This window comes from Petaurus breviceps, unplaced genomic scaffold (assembly GCF_028583685.1).
Source record: "Petaurus breviceps papuanus isolate PSGF00001 unplaced genomic scaffold, PetGlider_PUasm1.0 41, whole genome shotgun sequence".
In the NCBI taxonomy this organism is placed as follows: domain Eukaryota; kingdom Metazoa; phylum Chordata; class Mammalia; order Diprotodontia; family Petauridae; genus Petaurus; species Petaurus breviceps.
Genome location: NW_027186320.1, coordinates 4,301,738 through 4,315,669, shown reverse-complemented (window position 1 = coordinate 4,315,669; position 13,932 = coordinate 4,301,738).

The following is a 13,932-nucleotide window of genomic DNA, read 5'->3' as shown; positions in this document are numbered from 1 at the left end:
TGCCCACATCCTCTCCAGCATTTGTCATGTTCCTGTTTTGTCATCTTAGGCAATATGACTGGTGAGATGTGGTACCTCAGAGTTGTTTTGATTTGCAGTTGTCTAATCAATAGTGATTTAGAGCTTTTGTGCATATGCTTATTAATATCTTTAGTTTCTTCCTCTGAATACTGCCTGTTCATATCCTTTGACCATTTATCAATTGTGGAAAGACATATTCTTATGAATTTTACTAACTTCTCTGTATATTTTAGAAATAAGTCCTTTATCAGAGACCTAGGTTGTACAAATTATTTTCCAATTTCCCACTTACCTCTTAATCTTGGTTACATTGGCTTTGTTTGTACAGAAGCTTTTCAATTTAATGTAATCAAAATCATTCATTTTGCATTTTATAATGCTCTATAATTCTTTTTTGGTCATAAAATCTTCCCCTCTCCACAGATCTAATAGGTAAACTCTTCCTTGCTTTCAGAGATTGTTTACAGTGCCAAGCTTTATAGCTAGATCATGCACCAATTTAGACTTGATTTTTCTATATGGTGTTAGTTTATGGACTATGCCCAGTTTCTGCCATACTATATTGCAGTTTTCCCAGCAGTTTTTTTTCAAACAGTGAGTTCTTATCCCAAAAACTGGGGTCTTTGGTTTTATCAAACAATAGATTACTAAAGTCATTGATTGCTCAATCTCATGAGACTAGTTTATTCCACCGATCCACTTCTTTATTCCCCAGCTAGTACCAAGTAGTTTTGATGACTGCTGCTTTATAATACAGATTAAAATCTGTTATACCTAATCTACCTTCCCTATCATTTCTTTTCATTAATTCCCTTGATTTTCTGGACCACTTGTTCTTTTAAATGAATTTTGTTACTATATTTTTTCTAGCTCTATAAAATAGTTTTTTTGGGCAAATTGGTATGGCAGTAAATATATAATTTAATTTAGGAAAAATTGTCATTTTTATTATATTAGCTTGACCCAGCCATGAGAAATTGATATTTTTCCAATGAGTTAGATCTGACTTTATTTGTGTGATATGTTTTGTAGTTATGATCATATCAGTCCTAGGTTTGTTTTGGCAGGTAGATTCCCAAATATTTTATTCTGCATTCAAGTTTTTTTTGTATACCTCTCATTTCTTTTACCAAATTTTCTTCCACCTCTTTTACTTCCTTTTACAATCTTTCTTGATTTCTTCCAGCAAAGGATTTTGGGGCTTGAGAAAAGCTCATATCCCCTTCTGAGGCTTTGGATGTGGTTTTATTGACAATGTTGTCCTCTTCAGTATTTTTGTTTTAATCTTCCCTGTCACCACAATAGTTCTCTATGCTTGTTGGCTTTTGCTGTTGTTGTTGTTGCTTTTTGCACGTAGCATTTTCCTTTTCCTTAGCTTTTAAAGTTGGTCTCTGCTTCTTTGGCATGGGGGCACTATGTCATGCTTCTTGTGTTGGAAGCAAGGGACCTTGTTACTGACCTTCTGTATTATGGCCTCAGGTGCTGGCAGCTGGAGGCTGTAGGGGGTCTAGTAACTTTTGTTGTGCTAGCTGGAGATGGTGGTGGTGACTGGTGTTGGTCAACGCCAGGTTTGGTTTTTATATGTTTCCCCAGAGTTACACTGAAACTCTTGGGGTATTGGGCTGGGGTGTTGTAAAGCCACTCATGAGCAGCTTTCCAGAGGACTGCTGCTAACAACACATTCAAGATTCTGAGTATGTAGTATAGCAAACTATTTATTCAATTACAAATCAGAACAAAACATTCACAGAAAATCAAGGTACAGCAATCACAATGTTATAACTTACCATAAAAAAACAAGTACAGCATTCACCATGTCACAACTCAACAATTTATCACTAAAATAGACACATAGTTTCCACCAAAGTTGTCACATAGTTCTCAATAAAGTACATTCATTTAGTCAATCACAAAATCATTAAATCAGTCACAAACTACAAAAATCAAAGTTCTCCACTTTACTGAAACAGTAAATCATAATTGTCTGAGTCAGTACACAGTATCCAAGTAAAATATTTTTTCAGCTTGACTAAAGGTTGGCTCTCAGCTTCCATGGTTCCTCTTCCATGGCGCCCACTCTGTCACGGGTTCAAAGGCAGGCAACTCCCAATTCCTTCTCCAGCTCTTTGTCCAGTTGTTCATTCTGTTCCCATTCCATATTGAATTTCACAGTGCCCAGTCCACCTCAAATCCTTGAGAATTCCTGCTTCTGGGAAGACAAAACTTAACAGAGCCACAATAATATTCATATATATTGCTGGCTCCATCATCAATTCACTATCTGCCTGTGAAATCAGCTCAGACCCACCAACGAGGTCTGAGAACTCAATACAAATCATCAACATAGAAATCAACACTCACCCACAAACAAGGTCTAAAAAGTCAGCATTAATCATCAGTAAAGCTGCAGGAATTCCAAACCCTCTTCTGGGGATTTTGGTAAATATACAAAAAGAAAATCCTCTTCCAGGGCTTCCAGTAAGGTGACAGGGCTTCTGTACAAAGTATAAAAAAAACATCAGTACACACAGAGCAGAGAAACAGAGCACCAGGATACCACAAGCTTTCTCCTTCTTGACTCGGCCACCACGACAGTCCTTTTCTCAGTTTTTTTCTGTCTCCAGGCCTGGGGCTCTCTTTATATACTAATTAACTCCTCCCCAGGAATTCACATGTTCTATGGTTCACAAGTTGTGGGGTTAACAATTCTGTTTCTTAAAAGAATTGATACAATGATTAAAAGTAACTTTGAATTGAAACAAGGTGTTAATTCAATAGGTGAAAAACAGGTCTGAACTACTTCTGTGCTTTCCATTACAGGTGTGGATGGTTTGGCTGCTGGAGGTTGCCTCTTTACCCAGAGCTTTGCAAGATCATGAGTAGGTTCAGCAACTATTGAATGCCTGTTTGCTGGAAAACATGATGGTTCTCTGTGCTGGATTCTGTTGGTTACCTTGGTCATGTAAAGACACATTATCATTCTGGTGTTGGCTTTTGCCTGCTCCACCACCCTGGGGCCCAGTATCTCCCACTGGTTTGATGAGGTGGGGCTTGCTACTGGCTACCGATGATGCCTCCCATCCTGTGCTGGTCCTCCTCCACTACAGCAACAGAAACTTTTTTTTCTTATTCTCTCTATCCTCCTGCACTGAGATTGATGCATTCCATCTTTCTGCTTTCTCCACTGTTCCAGGATTTTCCTGGGGTGGTATTTTCTGTTTTTTTAGCTCAATGGGGGATAGGTGAGAGCAACCCCTGATTACAACACCATCCTGGCTCCAAGAAGTTAATTTTGAGGGTTTTCTTTAAACATAAGGTAATTTTCTAATGAATTAATTATTGTAAAATATAATCTCATAGTATGTGCAAAGCACTATGCCATTCCCTATTGAAAAAATCAAAAAAAAAAGGGAGATAATTTCTTATTGAGATTATTCAGAGCATATAGTTTTCTTTTTCAAGGAGCAATTCAGGAATTCTTTCAATTTCTATTTTGCCCTCTGGTTTTTGAATATGAGGGCAATTTTCATTGGTAACTTCTTGAATGATGATGTCTAGGCTTTTTTAAATCATGTATATTAGGTAGTGTAATAATTTTTAAACTTTTTCTCCTGGATCTATTTTCAGGTCAGTAGCTTTTCCAAAGAGATATTTCAAATTGTTTCTACTTTTTCATTCATTTTGTTTGGTTTTATAGGATCTTGATTTCTCATAAAGTCATTAGCTTCCATTTGTCCCAATTTAATTTGAAGGGATTATTTTTTTTCAGTGAATTTTTGAAATTCCTTTTCCATCTGGACAATTTTGCCTTTTTTAGCCATTCTTCTCCTCATTGCCTTTTGAACCTCTTTTGCCTTTTGAGTTAGTCTGTTTTTAACATGTTATTTTCTTAAGTCAGGCTGTTGATTCATTTTTCATGATTTTCTTGCATCATTCTCCTTTCTCTTCAAAATTTTTCCTTTGCTTTTCTTACTTGTTTTTCAAAATCCTTCTTGAGCTCCTCCATGGACTGCAACCATTTAATATTTTTTTCTTAGAGGCTTTTGATGCAGGAGATTTGACTTTGTTGTCTTCTTCTGGTTCTATATTTTGATCTGCTTTGTCCTCCCAAAATATTCTATAGTCTGATTGTACTTACTCTGTTTGTTCATCTTGGCAGTGTAATGGGAATGTAAATTTTTAAGATTTTCCCTGCCCCTAGGCTTAAGTGTTCCTGGAGCCTATGGTGGGATGCTTTTTTTTTCCTCAGGAGATGCTTTGTGATGGGGCAGTGGATCAAGAAGTTTTTTTCCATTCTCTGAGGCAGAAGAAGGCTATATAAGCCCTGATGTGAGACTTTGTTTTGGGGCTCACTTGGAGAAATGTTGTGTGACTTGACCAGATGAGACTCTGGGCAGCTGTTGAGAGCCTCCCCCCAGCTTTGAAAACAAATATGTTGATGCTTCCCTCTCTGATAACTGTGATTAGGTATGGATGGATGTAATGGTCACACTGTTTGGAGGACTGTCTGGTTGATCTGTTTCTCTGTCTTGTAACTTCTTTCTGTATAGTCTGAAGTTCAGGGTGCTGACCTTTTTTACCTGAACTAGGTACACAATATATATTTGATTGATTAAAGTAAACTTGTTAAATCATTTTGAGTTGCTTTCCTTTAGCAAAGCAGATCTAAGAACTTGTGTTGGCAGCCAATTTGGGGACGCTGGGGTGCTTGCTGCAACAGGCAGCCAATAACTTGACTTTTGAGCTCTTTGCTATGGTAGAACTCTCCTTCCAGAGTGGTGAGTGCTGTTTCCCAAATTTCTGGGTTTTGCACAGCTATAGTCATAGCTTTTTCCAAGCACATGCCTCAGTATTGTGAGGATGATTGCCTCTCCACAACATCAACAAGCTCTAACATACCAGCACTCCTCAACCCAGGACCACAACCCAAGACTGAAAACAAGATCCAAACAGCACAAAACAAAAGAAGCCTGCCTCACCTTCAGCAGAGAGTTTGCCGTAAATGACCTCTGGTCAACACTTGGTTCCTCTACAATCTGTTGGCCTGGAATCAGAAGCAGTATCAGAGACAGCAATTGCAGCCAACAACACCTCTGCCACCACTTCTGTTACCCCCTCCACTGCACCGGGGGCATAAGACAATCCATCATCTTCTCTCACTCAGGATCAAGATTCCTCACTGATCTTTTACTTACTAATCTGGAAACCACCTCAGCTTCCAAAGATTTACTCTCCTGAAGTCTGCTTCCGCAGGTATCTACCACAAGTTGGGGGCAGCACAGACTGCAATCTGCTCCCAGCTTGGTGTGCTAGACACTTCCTGTCAGTGTGCCAGGTGGCCTTTAGTAAGAGATTTGTTTCTTTCTGTCATTTTGTGGGTTCTGTAACACAAAAATTTGTTTAGAGAAACTTTTTACAAGTATTGGAGGTGGTTGGAGAGGGATCTCAAGGATGTTCCTGCTTTTACTCCTCCATCGTTGATCTGCCCCTTAGAGCATATAGTTTGGGGACAAATAGTAAGACCCAGTAAAAGTTCAAATGAAATGGAATGGCAACTGGTAAGTTCCAATCTGTATTATTGGGATGATTGTTGGTGACACAATATTCATCCACGTGTTCTTAGTAGTCATATTTCAGATACACAACTTTTAGGAAGGGATTAATGTGGGTAATGAATTCAATTGCCAAAGGAAAGTAGAGGCTCTCAGAAAACTTAGTAGCACATATAGCCAAAAGAAGACTTCTAACATATCTTCAGACCTGGAAAATGAGGACTGGAATAGGAAAGGGGAAGATTTCACTTTCCCATGATTCATGACCCTACTTGGTTTTTGTGCTATCCAATGATATTTTGCTAAAAGTATGCCCCTTTAAAGAGGGATATACATGAATTTTCAAATCATCTTATACTTGAAATAAAGAAAGAAAATTATTTTCTTTTATTAGAAATAATAAAGTAGGGGAGGAGCCAAGAAGGTGATGTAGAAGAAGGAAAACACCGTGCACTCCCCACAAAACCACCCCAAATGCTGTAATGGGAATGTAAGTTTAAAGATCTTCCCTGCCCCTAGGCTAAAGTGCACCTGGAGCCTGGGGTAGGAGGCTTGTTTTTCAGTAGACACTTCTTGATTGGCCAGTGAGTCAATAAGGTTGTTACATTCTCTGAGCCAGGAGAAGGCTATATAAGCCCTGATGTGTAGCTTTGTTTTGGGGCTCACTTTGAGAAGTGTTCAGTGATTTGATCAGATGAAACTCTGGAAAGCCGTTGTCCAGAGTCCCCTGGCTTTGAAACCCAGATGTTGTTGGTATGGATGTAATGGTATGACAGTTTGGAAATCTGTCTACTTTATCTGGTTCTGTCTTGATAATTCTGTCTGTGTATTCTGAAGTTCGGGGTGCTGACCTTTTTCCCCTGACCTAGGTAAATGATACATGTTTGACTGATTCAAGTAAGCTTGTTAACGCATTTTGAGTTGCTTTCCTTTATCAAAGCAGATCCAAGAACCTGTGTTGGCAGCAAACCCTGAGGACGCTGGGGGTGCTTGCTGCCACAAATGCCTATAAAAATGACTCTAAACAAACTTTAGAGCTACAAAACCCAAAAAGTGAGAGAGAGAGAGAAACAAACCTCCCGCTGAGAAGAGCCAGACTGCCTGGCAGGAAGAAGCCATTGCAGCACACTGGGAGCAGAACCCAGTCCTGTGTGAGCCATTGGTTTTAGCCACAGGACAGCGGACCAGACATGGCTGGAGGGACCTCAGGAGCATGGATCACCAGAAGCTGTTGGGGTTTCTAGAATTATCAATCCATAAAGGCAAAAGACAAAGTGAGAGGTCAATGAAATTTGGGAAGAGGGGGTCCAGGAGTACACTATGACCTCTACCCCAAGGACAGAGAAGTGGCTGAGGTGCGGCAACTGTGTAGCCACCAACTTGTGGCTGCTTCAGATCTCCTGGCCTCCACATTACAGGGGGACAGCTCAACAATTCTGCAGGGCAATTGCTCATGCTTTCACCTCCTTGGATCTGGATTTCTGTCTAGGGTGGAGATCCTGGGGTTTGGGACAAATTGAAAGAGCTGGGGAAGGCTTCAGAGAGGGCAGCCAATTAATAGCTCCAGCAACTGTGAAAACCTCAGCAATTTGGGCCAATGCTCTCCTGTATGGAAGCAGAGTCCTACTTTGGAAAAAAGCTCAAAAATCAAGTAATTTAGTGGCAACATAAGCAAGCAAAGGAAGCAAAGCAAGCACAGCCATCCAACTTTGGGTTCCTTCTTTAGGGACAAAAAGAATCAAAATATGGAACAGGAGGAAGAAAACAAAGTCAGAACTCCTGCACCAAAAGCTTCCAAGAAAAATATAAACTTCTTACAGACCATAGAGGAGCTTAAGAAGTATTTTGAAAACCAAATAAGAGAAGTGGAGGAAAGATTGGGAAGAGAAATGAGAATAAGGTAAGAAAATCAAGAAAAGGGGGGGCGGAGCCAAGATGGCGGAGTAGAAACACGACCCTCCCGCGGCTCCGGCTTCCATCCTCCCCAACCCATGTAAAAAGGGGACTCTAAATAAACTTTGGAGCTGCAGAACCCACAAAATAACACAGAGAAGCTAACCTCCTGCTGAGTACAGCCCGGCAGGCCAGCAGGAATCGGCCAGCACAATGCTCTGGGAGCCGAGCCCAGCACCGCACCGAGGCTTTAGCCCCAGGGCGGGCCTGACCAGCCGCCAGCCAGAGGGACTCCAGATCAGCAGCAGCTGTGGCCATTTCCAGATTTATCAATACATAGATGCGAAGGACAAAGTGAGAGGCCAGTGCATTCTGGACTTTGGGACCCAGTAAGTGGGAGTGCGTGGCTTTTTACCCCCTGGGCGAGAAACCGCTGAGACACTGACGTGGCTGCTTCATCTCCTGGCCTGCAGAGTGTAGGGGGACCAAGCACCAGTCTGAGGGGTAATCGCTCTTGCTTTAACCTGCTTGGATCTGGATTTCAGTCTAGGGTGGAGGTCCTGGGGTGTGTGTCCAGCTTGCCAGAGCATGTGGAGACCTCAGAGAGGGCACCCATCTAATACCTCCGGCAGCTGAGAAAACCCCAGTGTTTGGGACAAAAACTCCCCTGTCTGTTGGCAGAGTCCTACTGTGGCAAAAAGCCCAAAAGTCAAATCATTGAGTGCCAAAATGAGCAGGCAAAGGAAACAAAGCAGACAGAAGATTCCAACATTACACTCCTATTTTGGGGAAAAGAAGGAGCAAGGCATGGAACAGGAGGAAATCAGTGAAGTCAGAACTCCTGCACCAAAAGCTTCAAAGGAAAATACAACCTGGTTACAGGCCATAGAGGACCTTAAGAAGCAGATAAGAGAAGTGGAGGAAAAATTGGTTAGAGAAATGAGAACAATTCAAGAAAATTATGAAATGAGAGTCAACAGCCTGACTGAAGAAAATAATTCCTTAAAAAACAGACTGACTCAAATGGCAAAGGAGGCTCAAAAAGGCAATGAGGAGAAGAATGCCTTAAAAAGTCGAATTTGCCAGATGGAAAAAGAATCTCAAAAGCTCACTGAGGAGAATCATTGCTTCAGAATTAGATTGGAGCAAATGGAAGCTAATGACTTTATGAGAAATCAAGATGCTGTTGAACAGATCCAAACAAATGAAAGAATAGAAGGCAATGTGAAATATCTCATGGGAAAAACCACTGACCTGGAAAATAGATCCAGGAGAGATAATTTAAAAATTATTGGACTGCCTGAGAGCCATGACCAAAGTAAGAGCCTGGAAAGCATCCTCCAGGAAGTTCTCAAAGAAAACTGCCCTGATGTTTTAGAACGAGAGGGCAAAATAGAGGTTGAAAGAATCCACCTATCACCTCCTGAAAAAGATCCCAAAAAGAAAACTCCTAGGAATATTATAGCCAGGTTCCAGAATTCCCATATTAAGGAGAGAATATTACAAGCAGCCAGGAAGAAACAATTTGAATATTGTGGATACACAATCAGGATAACCCAGGATCTGGCAGCTTCTACACTGAAGGATCGAAGGGCCTGGAATGTGATATTCCAGAGGTCAAGGGAGCTGGGATTAAAACCAAGAGTCACCTACCCAGCAAAACTGAGTATCATGTTTCAGGGGAAAATATGGTCATTCAGTGGAATACAGGACTTTCATGCATTCTTGCTGAAAAAACCAGAGTTGAATAGAAAATTTGACATTCAGATACAAGAAGCAAGAGAAGCACGAGAAGGTAAACAGGGAAAAGAAATCATAAGGAACTTATCAAAGTTGAACTATTTTTTTTTTTTTTTGGAGCAATCAGGGTTGAGTGGCTTGCTCGGGGTTGCACGGCCGGTTGTTGTTTCTTGGTGTGGTGCTGGGTGTCTGGGCCCGGATTTGAAGCTCTTGCTTGCTGAGCCACCTGGCCAAAGTTGAACTATTAACATTCCTACATGGAAAAACAATAATTGTAAGTTATGAAACTTTTCTTAGTAGTTGAAGGGTTTAGAAATATACATATATATATATATAATATATCTCTTTATATAAGGGTATGCAGGCATATGAATACATATGTGAATGTTTGTATATATGTTTACAGGTATACATAGATAGAGGGCACGGGACCAATTCAACAGGAAGGGATGATACTTAAAAGATGACATTAAGGGGTGAGAGGAATATAATGAGAGGAGATGGGGAGAGAGAGTGTGGGGCAACTATCTCATACAGAAGAGGCAAGGGAAAATGGTTACAATGGAGGGAAAGAATAGGAAGGCAAAAGGGAATGGGTCAACCTTATTCCTATTGAATCTGGCTTGAGGAGGGAGGGAAATACACACTAAATAGAGGATCTCACCCTCCAGGAGAATAGGGGGGGAAGGGGATATGAAGGGGGTGATGGAAGGGAGGGCAGGCTCGGTGGGAGGGAAGTTAGAAGCACCCACTTTTGAAAAGGGACAGGATCAAAGTAGAGAATAGAAGAATTGGGATGTGGGATAGGAGGGAGGGAAATATAATCAGTCTTCTACAATACATCTACTATGTTATTGTTTTGCATTAGCCGCACATGTACAGCCTATACTGAACTGCTTGTCTCCCTGTGGGGGTGGGTGGCAGGGGGGAAGGGAATGAATCTGGAATTGAAAGTTTTAAAATCAAATATTCAAATATATGTATATATACATATATATATATATGTGTGTGTGTGTGTGTGCGTGTATATATATATATATATACTATTATTAATACCATCTTACATGTTATTAAGAAAAAAAAGATATACAGGCACTGAGGCATAGAGATCCACTGGAAAAGTTGAAACGGGTGTGGGAGAAAATATGGGAGAGAGCAGATCGGAGGTGGGGATATCCTGTGGGACTGCTGTTTTGGGGGGATGGGTGGGGGAAAAACGGGGAGAAAATTTGTAACTCAAATTCTTGGAAACGAACGATGTAAATCAGAAGTTAATAAAGCATTAGAAAAAATTTTTAAAAAAGATAAAAAAAAGAACTAAAGGAAGGGCCCTTACATAGCAAAAAAAAAAAAAAATCAAGAAAAGAGAGTCAAAAAACTGACTGAAGAAAATAACACCTTAAAAAATAGACTAACTGAAATGGTAATAGAGCCTCAAAAAGGCATTGAGGAGCAGAATGCTTTAAAAAACTTAATTTGCCAGATGAATAAGCATCTCAAATGCTCACTGAAGAGAACAATTCAGAATTAGATTGACGCAAATGGAAGCCAGTGACTTTATGAGAAATCAAGTTACTATTAAAGACATCCAAACAAATGAAAATACAGAAGGCAATGTGAAATATCTCATTGGAAAAAACCACTAACCTGAAAAATAGATTCAGAAGAGACAATTTTAAAATTATTGGACAAGCCGAAAGGCATGATCCAAAAAAAAATCTAGAAATCATGCTTCATGAAAATCTCAAGGAAAATTGCCCTGATGTTTTAGAAACAGAGGACAAAATAGAGGTTGAAAGTATTCACAGATCCCCTCCTGAAAATAAGATCCAAAAAAAGAAAACTAGGAATACTACAGCCAGGTTTCAGAGTTCCCAGGTCAGGGAGAAAATATTACAAGGAGCCAAGAAGAAAAAAAAAATTGGAATATTGTGGATACATAATCAGGATAATACAGGATCTGGCAGCTTCTACTTTGTGGGACCAAAGGGCTTGAAAAATGATATTCGAGATGTCAAAGCAGCTGGGATTAAAACCAAGCATCACCTACCCAGCAAAACTGAGTACAAGTTTTAGGGGAAAAAATGGTCATTTAATGACATAAAGGATTTTGAAGCATTATTGATGAAAATAAAAACAAAACAACAGAGTTGAGTAGAAAATTTGACCTTGAGATAAAAAGAAGCAAGAGAAGAATGAGAAGGTGAACAGAGGAATGAAATTATGAGGAACTTATCAAAGTTGAATTATTTACATTCCTACATGGAAAAATGATAATTGTAACTCATGAAACTTTTCTCAGTATGGGAATAGTTGAAGGGAATATAAAGTTATCTATCTATCTGTCTATCTATCTATCTATCTATCTATCTATCTATCTATCTATCTATCTGTGTGTGTGTGTAGACATACATAAATATGTCTATATAGGAGGGCATGTGAATACATATATGATTGTGTATATATGCATACAGGGATACATAGTCAGTGGGCACAGGACCAGTTGAATAGAAAGAGTTGATACTTAAAACAGGAAATTGAGAGGTGAGGAAGTTATATAATGAGAGATGGTGAGAGACAGAATGGGATAAATTATTCCATAAAGAAGAGGCAAGGAAAACCTGTTACAATGGAGGGAAAGAATAGGAAGCTAAAAGGGAATGGGTCTATCTTACCCTAATTGAATTTGGCTTGGGGAGGGAATGATATATACACTAAATAGGGTATCTCACCCTACAGCAGAGTAGGAGGGGAAGAGAATTAGAGGTGTGATGATGGAGGGGACGGAAGGTTGGGGGGCGAGGGAAATTGGAAGCACACACTATTGAAAAAGGCAGGGTAGAAGTACAGAATAGATCTAGTGTGGGGGAGGATAGGCTAGATGGAAAAACAGTCTATCTTTCACAGTATATCCCCTATAGAAATGTTTAGTGTAGCTACACATATATATGTATAACCTATATTAAATTTCTTATCTTCCCAGTAAGTGTGGATGATGAGGAAGGGATAGGATCTAGAATTCAAAGTTTTAAAAACAAATGTTTAATATATAATAATAATAATTATAATAGTAATTATTATTATTATTACATGTAACTGAGAAATAAGATATACAGTCACTGTGGTATAGAGATCCATCTTGTCCTACTGGAAAATCGGAGGGGGGAGAAGGGAGGATTTAGAAGATAGGAGATTGGAGGAAGAGGTATACAGTGGGATTGCTGTTTTGTGGTGGTGGGTAGGGGAAAGATGAGGAGAAAATATGTAACTCAAAATATTTTGGAAATGAATGATGCAAATTAAAAATAAACAAAATTTAACTTAAAGAAATATTAAAATAGAAAAAAGAAATAATAAAATAACTCTATTTCATATAATTTATATACATAAATCACAACTTCAGTAAAATGTCAAATTTGATTGGATTGCTTTGAGAATTTTTATATGTAGTATTTTTACATTTAAGGATAAATTTATATGTAATAATAAAATTAATTTAAATTATTTTATTAACCAAAGATATATAAGGTAATTTTGTTATTTCCACTCTCTGGTTTTATTGCTTTCTGACTCCAATCCCCTTGTGAGTAGCATGAGTGATGGAAGATCTACTCAAAACCATTTTTAGAGATAAAAAAAATCAAGCTCTTAAAGGCACTATGACCTCAAATAAAGTATATTTTTGAAAATAAATATTTAAAAATAGAAACAGGGAAGAGTTATCAAATGATTTTCAACTTCAATATAGTTAAGGAATTCTTAGTAGAAAGAGGGTGTCATTGACTCAAATTGCTGTGAAATACAAAATAAATATACTCTATTGCAAACAAAGGAGAAATGATATGTAATAGATTCAATTACCATGGTATGCAAAACTTGTTTGAATGATGAGTGCAAGAATGTAGAAAAAGCAAAATAAAACAGGAAATCTTCAGACTTTGGAAAATTACAGCTCCAAAATTAGATTAAATTCAAGTATTTCAAGGCAATGGGGAATACATAGCATGGATTTTACTACATCTGAACATATTGTCCTTTATGTCAGCATATTAAATATATTTTTATTTTACAAAGTTTTAAGTATAATCCCCAGAAAAATCATTAGCTAGTCAGTTCCAAATTTGAGAGCTTTGCACCTTAAGATTTATTACTCATCTGTCATTGAAGTACTGTCACTGCAGTTATGTATGAGTGTAATACATCATCAGATTGTGATCAGTTTATGATATATTACTTACACTGAACTAACTTTCAGGAACACATTGTGGAAACTCAGCAACTTTCAATGTACTCATTATAAAGCATTATAAATAACTAATTTATCAATAGCTACACAAATAACAAAGTTGGTCAAAAGGTCCATATCAAGGTACAAAAAATAAGAATTATCCTTAAATTTGAAGATATTCATTACAATCAGTTGAAAGTAGCATAGTTCAGGTCAATGGTTTATTTTATATCAACATCGATATTTAATTTTTTAAATTTTCTTTAAAAGGTATTTTGTTCCCTCCCCCCCCAATAATTGTCAAAAAAAAAATAGCATTCATTTTTTACAAGACTTTGAGTTCTAATTTTTTCTCCCTTCATCCCACTCTTATCTCCCCTCATCAGAAAATGGTAGATAGCTTGATATTGTTTATGCATATATTACCAGGTAAAACTTTTTTTAAAATAGTCAACACAGTTGTGGATGAAGACAGATCAAAAGGAAAGGGAAAAATGA